Genomic DNA, 13,633 nt, shown 5'->3' on the forward strand with positions numbered 1-13,633 from the left:
GGTTAAGTCATTCACAGTTCTGTAAGTAGGTAGGACCTGGTGGAGAATGAACCCTATTTATGAGACATTTCTGATCATGGTGATTAAACAACTAGTCAGCATAGGCAGTGACTATAATAAAGCATAAAAACTAAACATTCCAGAGAATCAGTTAGGAAACCTATCTTCTATCACATGGCAGAGAGATGGGGGATTACTAGGAGAGTAAGGTATATATTGTCAGCCTCTTTCTGTCAGTATCTGCTGTCTTTTGCTTAATTGCCTAGTGCCCATTGAACTTGTTCAAAGAATCAAAGAATTATAAAATTTTAGAACCATATGAAACCTTATGGATCATCTAGTCCAACTCATTTTGCAAGTGAGGAAACTGAGGCACAGAGTAAGTCAAGTAACTTGCCCAGGAGCACATTGGGATAACTTATGGCAGTTTCAATGAATAAAATCAGTAAACATTTATTAAGCACCTACTACATGCCAGGCACTGTGCTAAGATCTGGAAGTACAAAAAGAGGCAAAATTATCTCTGTTAGAGATAATTGGAGGAACAATGGCATAATTATTACCCCTCACAAATACCGCTACCTCCTTCCTCATTATGTCAAGAGTCTACACTGGGATAGTAGGATATATAACTTATACTAGGCTATATACATAGGATGGCATGGCCTCTCACTCCTGAGTACTCATTCTGGCATGTAGACGCTATGAATTATGCCAAGTGGTAGTACTGCTGGTATAAAAGTTATCTCTCAGAAACAAATGATGACAATCATTTGTGAAAAAAAATCTGACAGAGAAATGAGAAACAAATGTAATTTAATAGTCATTATGTGTTCCATTCCATGCAAAAAGAAAATGTCCTAAACTCTTTTTAGGCAGGGTCCCTTTTCTTGTTGCACTTCGTATTCCTATTTTGCTATTTGATACAGTCTAATAAGAGACAAGGCCTGAAGTCAAAGCATTGCTCCGTTTAGGAAACAAAAAGACTTCCCCAAAACTGTCATTCTTTTTTTTTTTTCTGTTTAGAGTACATTGTGAACATTTTTAACCACTTCAGGAATTTTAAATATATTTTAAATTTTGAAGTAGTTTTCCATAAATATTGAAAACCCATTTGTATGTACACAATTAAAACCTGAAATGGAGATAAGAGGCATTTCTAACATGCAATCAGCCGCTGTTTAAATCATTTGAATTACCTATTTCCTGTTTATCTTCTACTTGGGGAAAAAAAGAGGCCCACTAATATCAAATATAATGTAATTTAGATCAATTAAATGTTCTGTTTAGATGTACTTGTGTAGCGGGGAGAGGGAAGAGGAATGTCCTGGTGTATACAGAACAAAGTGAGACCACAGTGAAAACATTTTGCCAGTTGTTTTGAAAGATACTCACATGCTTTTTTTAAAAAATAAACCTTTCAGAATAAACAGTGATCTGTGCCCTTTTTCGTTTTAAAGCATATGCTTTTTTTTTAAAAAAAAAAATCTTCAAGTGGCGACTCCTAAATTTGCATTTCATCAGCATTTACTAAGCACCTACTTGGCAAGATGTCAGGTAGAGAGATTTAAACAAAATTAAATCCGTAGAGGCTCTCATAGGCTATAGACCAAAGAGTGATGTAGAACAACAAACACGCCTACAGTTGTACCAACACTAGTAGATAACCCAGTGACAATGGTAGAAGCCAAACAGAAGGAAAGAGATGTTGAAACACATCATCGTTCCTTGACCTTAGAGGCCTTTGAATCTGTTACCTTGAAGCTACACTGGATAGCATAATCAAATGTAGATTCCTGTCCTATTCAGTTCCCCCACAATTTGACCTACTTACATTTACCAATGTTCTTATTTCATAAATAATTAATGATTATTTATTAAAAATAAACAAACACAGGCTCTTTATTTAAAATTCATTATGCGAATTTTATCCCTGCCCCTGTGACAGTTAAAGAAAGTAGAGTTTATTATTAGATAAAGATGTTTTAGGAAAATACCACAACATGGAGGCTAGTGTAACCACACATAAAATGGTGGTCATCAGTGGCAATTAGTCTTAAGAATTGAGCAAAGAAACAAAAAGTTTAAAAAAAAAAAACTTCACATGGATGAAGTGTACTTATTAAAAGCAGAGGGAATGAGACAAATATAAGGAAATGATTTCCATAAATGGTAGACAGTGGTGATTAGAAGCAGTAGATTGTATTTGAATTTGCTTTGAAGGAAGCAGCATTTATGCCAAACAAGCCCTAAATCATTTTGAAAGGAAGTTCATCAGTGGTGTAGGTCTGACTCCATAGCTGTATACACAGCCATGTTCACGTATTATTGATCTCTCCGTATTGTTATGTTCTCTTTTCCTGCTTGTGAGACCTTAATTTCTTTCTAATCCAGTTGATTGGTATTCTCTTTTTCTATGATCCAGCAATAGATGATAGAACCCTAGATTTATTGGAATTGGAAGGAACCTTAGAGGTGGTCTAGTCAGATCCCTCTCATTTTACAGATGAGATCACTGAGGACTACCGAGATTAAGTGACTTTGTCAAAGTCACATAGCTAGACTAAGTGACAAAACAAGCATTTGAACAGAGATCCATTGAAGTGGATTCTAAATCTAGTGACCTTTCATTATACCATGGTGGCATGTCTTCTCCATCTGAACCAGAGATGTGCTTTAAAGATCCTCATACTCAAAAAAGGGGGTGAGGGGTGGGCAGCTAGGTGGCACAGTGAGTAGAGCACTGGCCCTAGAGTGAGGAGAACCTGAGTTCAAATCCAGCCTCAGAGACTTGACAGTTACTAGCTGTGTGACCTTGGGCAAGTCACTTAACCCCAATTGCCTTGCCTTCCCCCCTCCAAAAAAAAAGATCCTCATACTCTATGCTCACAGATTTAGAGTGAAAGGGAACCTTGGAAGTCCCTCATTTTATAGATGAGAAAATGGAAGCTGAGAGGTAACTTGCTGGAAGTCCCAAAGGGAGTAAATCTCCAAAACAGCATTTGATCCCTGGTCTTTCTGACTTCAAAACCAGAAATTTATTAACTACACACACTCCTAGCTCCAAATACTTTGTCTACCACCATCTTTCTAATCATTCACTGGGTCTACTCAACAAGCATTTATTAAGTTTCTTCTATGTGCCAGGCTCTGTACTAGCCATTCAAGGTACCAAAGCAAAAGTGTGGTAGATATCTCTCCTCAAGCAGCTTGTATTCTGTAGTTCACATTTCTCCATCTTAATGAATTAAAGTGTTTTACATGTGAGGCCAAGAGGATTGTAAGATGTTTGGGTTTTTTGTTCATTTCGGACAGGACCTGTGATTTCTCCAATGTAAGGGAACTAACTATACCAGAGCAGGTCATCTGTCCTGCAACTTGTAATCTTAGAGAGTCACCTGGGGCATTACAAGGTTAAATGACTTGTTAAGGACCACATAGTCAATAGGACTAGCCACCAGTCTGAGGCGGAACATGAGCCAGGCCTTGTCTTCCTGACCCTGAGGCCTCTCCTTATTTATGTTTGTTTGCTTTAAGAAAACATTAGTTCACACTGTAGTCACTCTTTTTACCTTGGCTTGTGTCTGTTTGAAAACTCTACCGCTCTCTTAATCTGTTTCTTAAATCCACCACTTAGTCTCAGCATTGCCCCTTTCCTAGCCTTATGTCTCTGATTAACTTGTGAAATGTTTTCTTGAATGTCATAGGGCCACATCACGTCACATCTTTAGGTCATTTGGCCCTGTTTTTGTCGAAAATTATTTTTTTTTTGCCCTTAATCATTATTCCAAGATCTACTAATCTGTTTTCTTTGTCATTCTGTTTATCGCAACAGAATGATACATCCTTTATTTTCTTGACCTCTTAAACTCTAGTTCTCATGAAGTTCCTTTTCTTTTTCATCAGTTATATTGTCAAACTTTCCGGACTTACCCTCTGCGCATTTACTAAAAGCGTGATCATCTCCTACTTTTACTGCTTAAACTTCCTCTTTGGCATTCCCACTTGTTCTTCTCACTCTGACTCACTTCTGAGGCAGAAATGGGGTAGAATCCAGAGAACTCTGCCTGGTTATTGTTGGGGTTTTTTTCTCCTCTTAAAAAAAAGTTACTGCAAAGAGGAATTCAGAAATAGGGGGTCTTTACTGAACGGAGATGGAGGCAATCCATCCTGTTTGCCACGAAAGCACTTTTCACGCTTTGTTCACCCCTCCTTCTTACTTATTCAAACACTTACTTCCACCATTTTTGCAACCACAAGTTCCTTACTGATCATAACGTTTTATCACCACAACTTGTCCTTTGTTCATCTTTTACCAATATTGATTCCAATTCCCTTTATGGTGTTCCTTCACTACTTCTGATCTTTCTAAACCTTAGTCCCACCACGGTTTCCAGGCAAAAACCTATTTTCCATTCCCCCACAGTGAAAAGATCACAAGGGCATAAGTTCTTGACATTTGTAGAAAGGAGACATTTTGGCATCTTCCAGCTACTCCCACTCCTCTTCTAACTGCAAAGCGGGTGACAAAATATTGGCATCCAGTCTTTGACCAGATTGGTCTTGGAGATGAGATTGTCTAAGGAATCCACCCTATTCCATACCTCTTTTTCTACTTTCATGTACATCCTCCTTAATTCTTTTTTTTTTTTTTTTACCATTTATTTACTTAGTTTTGGTTTTTAACATTCACTTTTATAAGATTTTGAGTTTTAAATTTTCTCAACCTTTTTTTCTCCCCCTCCCCAAGATATCATGCAATATGATATAGGCTATACATGTGCAATCATATTAAACATATTTCCACATTAGTAATGTTATAAAAAAGAATTAGAACCAAAGAGAAAAATATTAGAAAGAAAAAAAAAACAAAGAAAAAGAGAAAATGGTTTGCTTCGATTTGCATTCAGACTTCCTAGTTCTTTCTTTGAATGTGAAGAGCATTTTCCATCATGATTCTTTTGGAATTGTCTTAATTTGTTGCATTTCTGAGAAGAGCTAAGTCTGTCAGCGTTGGTCATCACAGAATGTTGCTGTTACTGTGTACAGTGTTCTCCTGGTTCTGCTCATTTCAATCAGCATCAGTTCATGCAAGTCTTTCCAGGTTTTTCTGAAGTCCACCTGCCCATCATGTGTTGTGGAACAATAGTATTTCATTACATTCATATACCACAACTTGTTCAGCCATTCCCCAATTGATGGGCAGCCCCTCAATTTCCAATTCTTTTCCACCACAAAAAGAGCTGCTATAAATATTTTTGTACATATGGGTCCTTTTCCCATTTTTATGATGTCTTTGGGATACAAACATAGAAGTCATTGTCCTTAATTGTTAATACATCTGTCTAGTCCTAGACATCTCAAGATGGTTGTACCTCTATCACCTCAGACTCAGTATGTCTAAAACCAAGCTCATTACCTTTTCTATGCCCTGAAACCAATTTCTTCTGACTCACCTATTAATTATCTCGCCATTCTCATTGTCAGCTAAAACTAAAATCTTGGAATAATATTGAACTCTTACTTCTCCTTAACATCCTATTCTCGATCATTTTAAAAATTCTATCAGGGCTGTCATATCGGAGGTTTCTTTGTTTGTTTTTGCTTTTTAGAGGCAGCTAGGTTGCACAGTCAATAAAACATTGAACCTGGAGTCAGAAGACCCAATTCAAAATCTAGCCTCAGGTACTTACTACTTATATGACTCTAGGAAAGTCCCAACTTCTGGTTGCTTCAATTTCTTCATCTGTAAAATGGAAATAATGATAATACCTACCTTTTGGGGTAATTGTGAGGATAAAATAAGATAATATTTGCAAAGTGCCATGCAAATTTCTTGAAGTGCTATAAAAATGCTAGTTTTATTTATTTTTATTATTATTATTGTTATTATCTTTTGACTAGTTTTGCTGAATTTTTTTCTTCCTCTTTTAAAAAAATCTTTGCTTTAGAGAATGACTCTTTGTATATCAGGGGGAGGAAATATGTAGGCAGGAGGAAATATGTAGGTAGTGTATAAGTAAAAGTCTTTTTTTCAAAATATTCTCTTGATTTTTTCTGCTCAACACCTCTCACTTCTCACAGTGCCCCATCCTAGTTCAGGTCATCATTACCTCCCACGTGAAGTAATGAAATACTTTGGCAAATTACTTGGTCTTACTGCTACTGGAATAATCTTCCTAAAGTTTTGATCATTCACTCTCATGCCTCAAAACCTTTAATAGCTCCCTATTACCTATCAGATAAATTCCAGGCTCCTTTTCCTCAATGACCTCAAGCTTCAGGTATCCAGCCTTAATTCTCACCTTTTCTTTGCTTAAACCCTCCAGGCCAGTCAGTCTAATCTGCTCAGTAGTCCAGGAAAACTATATTAATTCCTGTTGCCCAGACTTGTCTCATGCCATTCTCTCTGGCTGAAATATGTCACCCTCAAAGAATCATAGAATATCAGAGTTGGAAAGGACCTCAGAGGCCATCTGGGTCTACCTCTCTGCCACGTTTATTATTTATACTCCATTCCTCTCCCACTACCTCCTATATCCAACTATGAAATCCTACCCCAGCTTTACGGCTAAGCTTAAATGCTATTTTATCCATGAAGCCTTCCCCTATCCCTCACAGCTATGAGTGATTCCTTCCTCGCCTTAACCCTCATACCTTCAAACCTCAATACTTTTGACAAGTTTCCCCTCCGTTCCTGACCCTTTATGTTACTGAAAGGGCTAGAGACTTCTTAAGTGGTTCCACATCCCTTGCCTGCATTTCTTATCTTGAGGCAGTATTATGGTCACATTAGAGCAGCCCTCCAAAACTTTTATATCAGCTAGCTCAGGGGTGGGGAACCTGTGGCCCTCTAGGTCCTCAAGTGCAGCCCTTTAACTGAATCCAAACTTCACAGAACAAATCCCCTTAATAAAAGGATTTGTTTTGTAAAACTTGGATTCAGTCAAAAGGCCACACCCAAAGACCTAGAACGCCAGATGTGGCCTTAAGGCACAGGTTCCCCATCCTTGAGCCAGATTATAGACCACATTTGCCATGTGTTACAGTTGTCTAACATATCTTAACCTCTCCTCGGGAATGTGTTCTCTCAGGACCAAGTACAGAACCTTTTGGAGGTTGTAATTAGCATTTAATGAATAAATGACAGAATCATTGAATATTAGAATTAGAAAGTACCTTAGAAGACCTCTAGTCTAACTTCTGGCTCAGTAGATGAAGCCCTTTTAGCTTTTTCTCGTACATTTCCAGTGGTAGAACCTCATTTCCTTATAAAGTAATCTAGTCCAGACTCAATATTTCTTAAATGTCTAAAAAAGTAGGCATCAGCATTTCCCCATATATATCCGTGACCTTTTGCTACTTTTCTGTGTACCATTTTGCTAGGTGGCACAGTGGATAGAGTGCTAGACTTAGAGTCAAGAAGTTCTGAGTTTGAATCTTGCCTCAGATACTTACTAGCTACGTAACCTTGGGAAAGTCACTTTACTCTCTCAGCCTCAGTTTCTTCATTTGTAAAATGAGGATAACAGCACCTACATCACGGGTTGTTGTGAAAATCAAATGAAATAACATATGTAAAATGTTTTTCAAATGTGAAAGAGTTTTATAAATGTCATTATGATTATTACCCTCTGGTTGAATGAAATCAGTGTTTCATGATAGAATTTTAGTCTTATATTTGAAAGTGGAATGCACATACACACACACTTTCATTGCTTCATAAATGCTAAACAGTAATAACCTATGGCCTTTGGCTGATCTTCCCCGTTTCTCAGACATATGTAACCAGCATGACAAACTCGACAAGCTCAATGAAATTGTGAAGCAAAAATAGAAATCTCTGGGTTCCTTTTTTTCACATGCTAAACCAATCATGGTAGGGAGACGGCAAGGGGGAAACACAGCAGCTTAATGAATCGGACACAGACCATGATTATAAAACTTGGATTTTTACATGAAGAGAATATAGCAGAGGTAATTTTCCAGAATTGTAGGCAGTCGCAGTATATGCAGCCATCTTGCTGGTGTTTAAGCTGGAAATAGTAATTTTCCAACACCTGTTATCTGTCAGGATCAAGTACACTTCCAAGGTAACCCTGCATAAAAGGCTTGGAATTTTCCCCCCCATGTTCCTGACCATTTTCCTTGGAAATTTTGTTGTGTTACTGAAAGAGACTGGAGACCTCTTAAGTGGCTCCACACCCTCCCTTGCCTGCAGTTCTGATCTTGAGGCAGAATTGTGGTCACATTAGAGCAGCCCTCCAAAACTTTTATATAAGCCAGATTCAAGTTCTGGAATGTGTTTTTCTAATATGACAGCACAGAGAAGGGCTATGGGAGACAGGCGGAGCAGACAGGACTGGGCAAACACTAAGGAGGATCATCCCAGCTCTGTGCACTGTGTCACAGGTTATTCAGTCCGACTAAAGACAGCCTTAGGAAGATCACATTTGGCCTGGCTTGACTGCCTCCTTCCAGCTGCTACACCTTAGGATCTCTTAAGCTGTCCCTCCCTCCATTTTTTTTCCTCTCTGAGGAGTGACCTGCCTTGCCCTATTTTCCCAGCTGCTGTTAAGCCCAATGGCACTCTGTTCACAGGCTGTTCAGCCAACTGGCAGTTGAGTTTGCTCACCCTTGTTGTACTGATTACTGGCTCTCCATCTCTAAGTGACTGGGGCCAAATCAACTCTGTGCTTCCCAGAAAACTGGAGCAAGTGAACACTCCCTCGCCCCCTCCAAGCAATCCCTCTGCTTAACATCCTTCACCATAGAAGTAGGAGGGAAGAAGACATAAATAGATACTGCCCTTACTTCCCGGAAGGCTTGCCCTGACAGTGGTATCCTAAAAGTTAAAATACTTTGTCCTCATTTTCACAGGCAAACAAAACAAGGGAGGTTTTGTTAACAAAAAAAGGAGGGGGACTTAGGTGGCCCTTGAAACCAGCCTCTCAACTGGTTGCTTGCTTCTATTGTCTTCCCACTCTAGTCCAACCTTAAACACAACTGCCAGATTAATCTTCCTAAAGCAGATTGATTCCTAGAGAATCAATTCCCTTGTTTAAAAACTTTCAGAGTCTAACTTTGCCCATTGAATAAAATCTAAACTACTCAATCTGCCATATATAGCATTCTACAATATGGCACCAACCTATCTTTTCACCTTTCTCTTTCATTAAATAAATTTCCTATACAGTTCCACTGGATTCCTTGTCATTTCCTAAATGAATGCTGTGCCTTCAAGTCTCTGTACCTTTGTTCATGCTGTTCTCTCTACTTGGATGTCACTTCTCCATCACTTTAAATCGCAGCCATCTTTGAAGGTACAGATAATTCTTCCTCCGGTGTGAACTCTTTCCTGATTCCTCTCTGTTACCACAAAAGCAGGTGTAACCTTTCTTTGAAACCTGGTAGTACTTTGTACTTATCCTAATCCAGTTTTTCACAGCTAGTGTCTATGTTTTGGTTTTATTACTCCTCCTCTGGCATGGTGCAGAGATGACCCTAGATTCTCAAGGCTGCAGCAGTGGCCTAGTCTCAGACAAGGTCTACCAAGCTGGACAGGCTTCAGATATGTTCCTGAAGACAGACTGAGTTAGTCACTGGAGAGCTAGCATAGTGAAATATGGAAAGGTTTTTCAGCTTAGCAGAAGCTTGATTGGACCTAACTAATAATTCTTTGACTGTGGCACTCCATGACATTGAACTGTAAGCTCTTTGAGGGCAGGGGGTCTTATTCATTCTTGTGTCCCATGCAGAGTGTCAACTTTATGAGTTCAGATTTGATGTTGGGATGAAATGAGATACATGTAAATGATTGAACAGATAATAAAAAGCTTTACTTAGCCCAAACACAGAAAGTATATGCACCAAGGATGCAGTGGGACTTAGCCTCTAAAGATGTGATGCCTCCCTCATCTTTTCATGGAAGTACATCTGGTCAGCAAGGCAGCATACAGTCTTCAGATAACCATTAAATAAGAGAACCCTCCACCAATTACATTCCTCATGATTCCTCTAGGTGAGCCCAAAGCCATCTCAGCATGGCCAGAGGCCACTAGAAAGCTTAGTCTAGGAAGGCACAGCTCTAGCCTTACCTTTCCCCAGGTCAATCAAGTAATGGTTTTTGTTGGCTTTTCCTACAGAGGAAGGAGAAAGGGAAGAGAGAAGAGAACCCTGGTAGACACTGGTCCTCTCACACTTCATATTAAATATTAGTAAGCATATGTCTTTTATCTTCCCTACTAGATTGTAAACTTGTTGAAGATAGAAAAGATATCTTGTATTTCCCTCTATCACCCATAGCTTTTATAATAATTCCTTATACAGGGTAGGTGTTAATAAATGTTTATTGAGTTATTGATTCAGTGAGTTGATTTATACAAGTATTTCCTGTCTTCCTCCAAGCTCTGGAATCTTACTATCTGGGGATAAGCATTTTTGGGAGGGAATTAGGTGTTTTGAATATTTTGTTGAAGTGGTTATGATATTTAAGGGAGGGATATGAGTATTTTGTTTAGGTGGTTATGATATTTAAGGGAGGGATGTGATACGTTAAAGAGTGATTCTTACTAGAAGGTCAGCCCAAAGTACTCCAAGAAGGTCATCTTCACCCCTCTGCCTCTTGGGGGGGCCAGTATATACTCAGACTCCGTTATAGCACAGGATTCAGAACACAGGATTGTAAAAGAGCAAAGAAAATACTTTTACATATTCATTCTTAATATTAAATGTTTTGAAAACATAATCACAAAAATAGCTCCTTTGAACCATTTGCTGAATCATAATGGAACCAGATTCCTTCATTATAATAGAATTCCTAACAATGAGAATTTACCTTTATATTTTTCTATGTTATTTAAGTCATTATTTTTTCCTCATGGTAGCATGGCATAATAAAAAATGGGGTTCAGAACCAAGAATACCTGGGTTTAAGCCCTGCCTCTGACACTAGCCCATTACCCTCAGGCCAACTCTGTAAGAAAATATTTTCCAGAGAAGATATCACCTGCATTGATAGAAGTGATTTCTTCAGCCCAGAGCTGTTTATATCAATGAAATTATAGGTCCAGATCCTATCCCCTCTTTTGCCCCATAATAACCTTTTGAGGTTGTTATGCCTTAGAGCAAGGACTGTTCTTTCTTTGTAACCTCAGACAGAGCTTAACTCAGTGCCTAGCATAATAAGTGGTTAAAAAATGGTTTGGGAATTGGTTCTTTGATATGGCTTGAGTTATTTTCCCCATTTGTAGCTAAGTAAATTCCATCACATAGAACCAAAGATTTCTACAAGGTCGTGGTGTGTCAGTAGTGGAACTGATAGGTTCTAGAAAGCTTTGGAACCATATCTTATGAAGATTACTTGGTGGAGCTGGGGATACTTCATTTGGAGAGAAAAGAGTTAAAGGAGATATGATTGTGGTCTCCAAATATCGTATGAAAGTGTAAATATGTAATGAAGAATATGTAATATGTAAAAGAAAGAACTGAACTTTCTCCACTTGGCCTCTGAGGGCAGAGTTAACCATGAGTGGCAAGTCAGAGAGAAGGTGATTTCACTTTACCATCCACAAAGAACTCAGCTTCACTCAGGAAAGAAACTTCCTAAAGATCAGAGCCATCCAAAAATGGAAAGGGAATGGTCTGTGTCAGGAGGTAGTGTGCCATCACTGAAGACTTAGAGACAGGAAGGCGTTTGGGTGGGGGTGGGGCGTTCTAGAGGATTCTCATTGAGATCCAGTTTGGGCTAGATGGCCTTTGAGATCCCTTCCTGCTCTGGGCTTCTCTGATTCTGTGATCACCAACCCTCCCTCTTTTTGCACTTCTTTCTCTAGCAGACATTTGTTGAGTGCCTGTTGTTTGCTCAGCAGTCACTAGTAGCGCATGGACATGATGGAAAGGGTGCTGGACTGAAGTCAGGGAAGCCCTGGGTTCAGAAAATGCCTCTTGAGAGCCACTAGCTGCATGACCATTGGTACACATAAAGTACTACTTACTTCGTGTGCATACAGTCCCTTTCTGAACACCACTTTCTTCAGCATTAAAAGGGCAATGATAGTACCCATGCTATCCATATCACAGAGTTGCCATCAAGATCAAATGGGAGACACACGCACACATACACACACATACATATATGTGTATATATATATATATATAGCACTGGGCCTAGAGTCAGTAAGACCTGAGTTCAAATCTAGCCTTGACTACTTCCTAGCTAGGTTACCTTGGAAAAGTCACATTGCCTCTGTTTGCTTCAATTTTCCCAACTGTAAAATCGGAATGACAATAGCCCCTGTCTCCCACTCTCCACCCCCGCCGGAGCTGTTGTGAGGATCAAATAAAAATAGTATTTGTAAAGTGCTTTGCACAGTGCCTGGCACGTTGTAGGCTCTATGTAGATGCTAGATGTAGATGTTATGATTATTATCATCATTGGTATTATTATTAAAAGTATTTTGTAACCCTTAAATGTCATATAAACATAAGCGCTTATTAGGCAGTATGAAAGGGTTTCGAGGAGTTCTGATTGGTTCATTGCCTCTCTGGAAGACATCCAGTTTTTTTTTTGTTGGTCTTTGGGGGGGGGGCACTAATAGAGAAAGTGAGACATAAGAATCATGACTTTGATATTATAATCATGAATTCGCAGGTTATGATTGACTTTGAGTATTTTTATAGCATGTCCCAAAAGTCTTCATGCAGTTTTTAAGCTATTAAAGCAACCCAACAACTTGTGAGCTAAAATTTTTGGGACTCCCTATCTCATGTATCACTTGCATGTGTTCTTCTCTGGGAGATAAACTCTGGCACTGCCAAGGTTGAAATGAAATGTCCCTCTGGTTGCCAGAAGTTTTTAAGGGTACAATTAGCATCCATGGCAGATGTCATTCATGTTAAAATAAGAGTCAGATTTCATCAGGTATGCCAGATACATGCCTTTGTCTTCGGGACATCTGAGGTCATGGTGCTGTGTGTTAGAGTATAAAAATAACTAATAATAGGTAACATTTATGTAGCAATTTAAGGTATGCAAAGCGTGTTACCTTTATTATCTCATTTGATCTTCATAACAACCCCCCGAGGTAGGAGCCATTATTATCTTTGTTTTACAGATAAAGAAACTGAGGCTAAGAGGTTCTGTGACTTGCCCAGAATTCCCCACAGCTTGTAAATGTCTGACACAGGGTTTGAACTCAAGCCTTGCTAACTCTGTGTCCGCTGCTTAATAGTGAATGCACCCTGATCAAATGTTCTTTTTCAAATTAAATTAATTTTTTTTAAATGAAGATCTGCCTTCTCTCTCCAGCCTCCTCCTTCTCCTCCCCCACTTGAGAATGAAAGAAAAACAAAACCTCTTATTACAAACATGTAAAGCCAGGCAAAACAAATTCACACATTGGCCATATCCCAAAATTTATGTCTCAAACTACTCTGAATTTAACACCTCTCTCAGGAGGAGGGCAACCTGTAATCCTTCTTAGCCCTCTGGAATTGTGGTTAGTCATTGTGATACTAATTAAATATTCTAAAAGATTTTTTTTTAATGTAAGTAAAAATTTGCTGTCACTAGTATACCTGTCTTAAGAGTTTAATTTTATATACCTGAAACTCTGTCCCTAGATAAAAAGAG

General features: G+C 38.7%; 1 protein-coding gene across 1 annotated transcript in view; it reads left to right on the plus strand.

Annotated features, from left to right (window-relative positions):
* The window catches only part of SPIDR (scaffold protein involved in DNA repair), a 573,123-nt gene that overhangs the window by 350,820 nt on the left and 208,670 nt on the right, over window positions 1-13,633 (plus strand). The window lies entirely within an intron of this gene.

The sequence above is a fragment of the Trichosurus vulpecula genome, chromosome 1 (assembly GCF_011100635.1).
Source record: "Trichosurus vulpecula isolate mTriVul1 chromosome 1, mTriVul1.pri, whole genome shotgun sequence".
NCBI lineage: Eukaryota > Metazoa > Chordata > Mammalia > Diprotodontia > Phalangeridae > Trichosurus > Trichosurus vulpecula.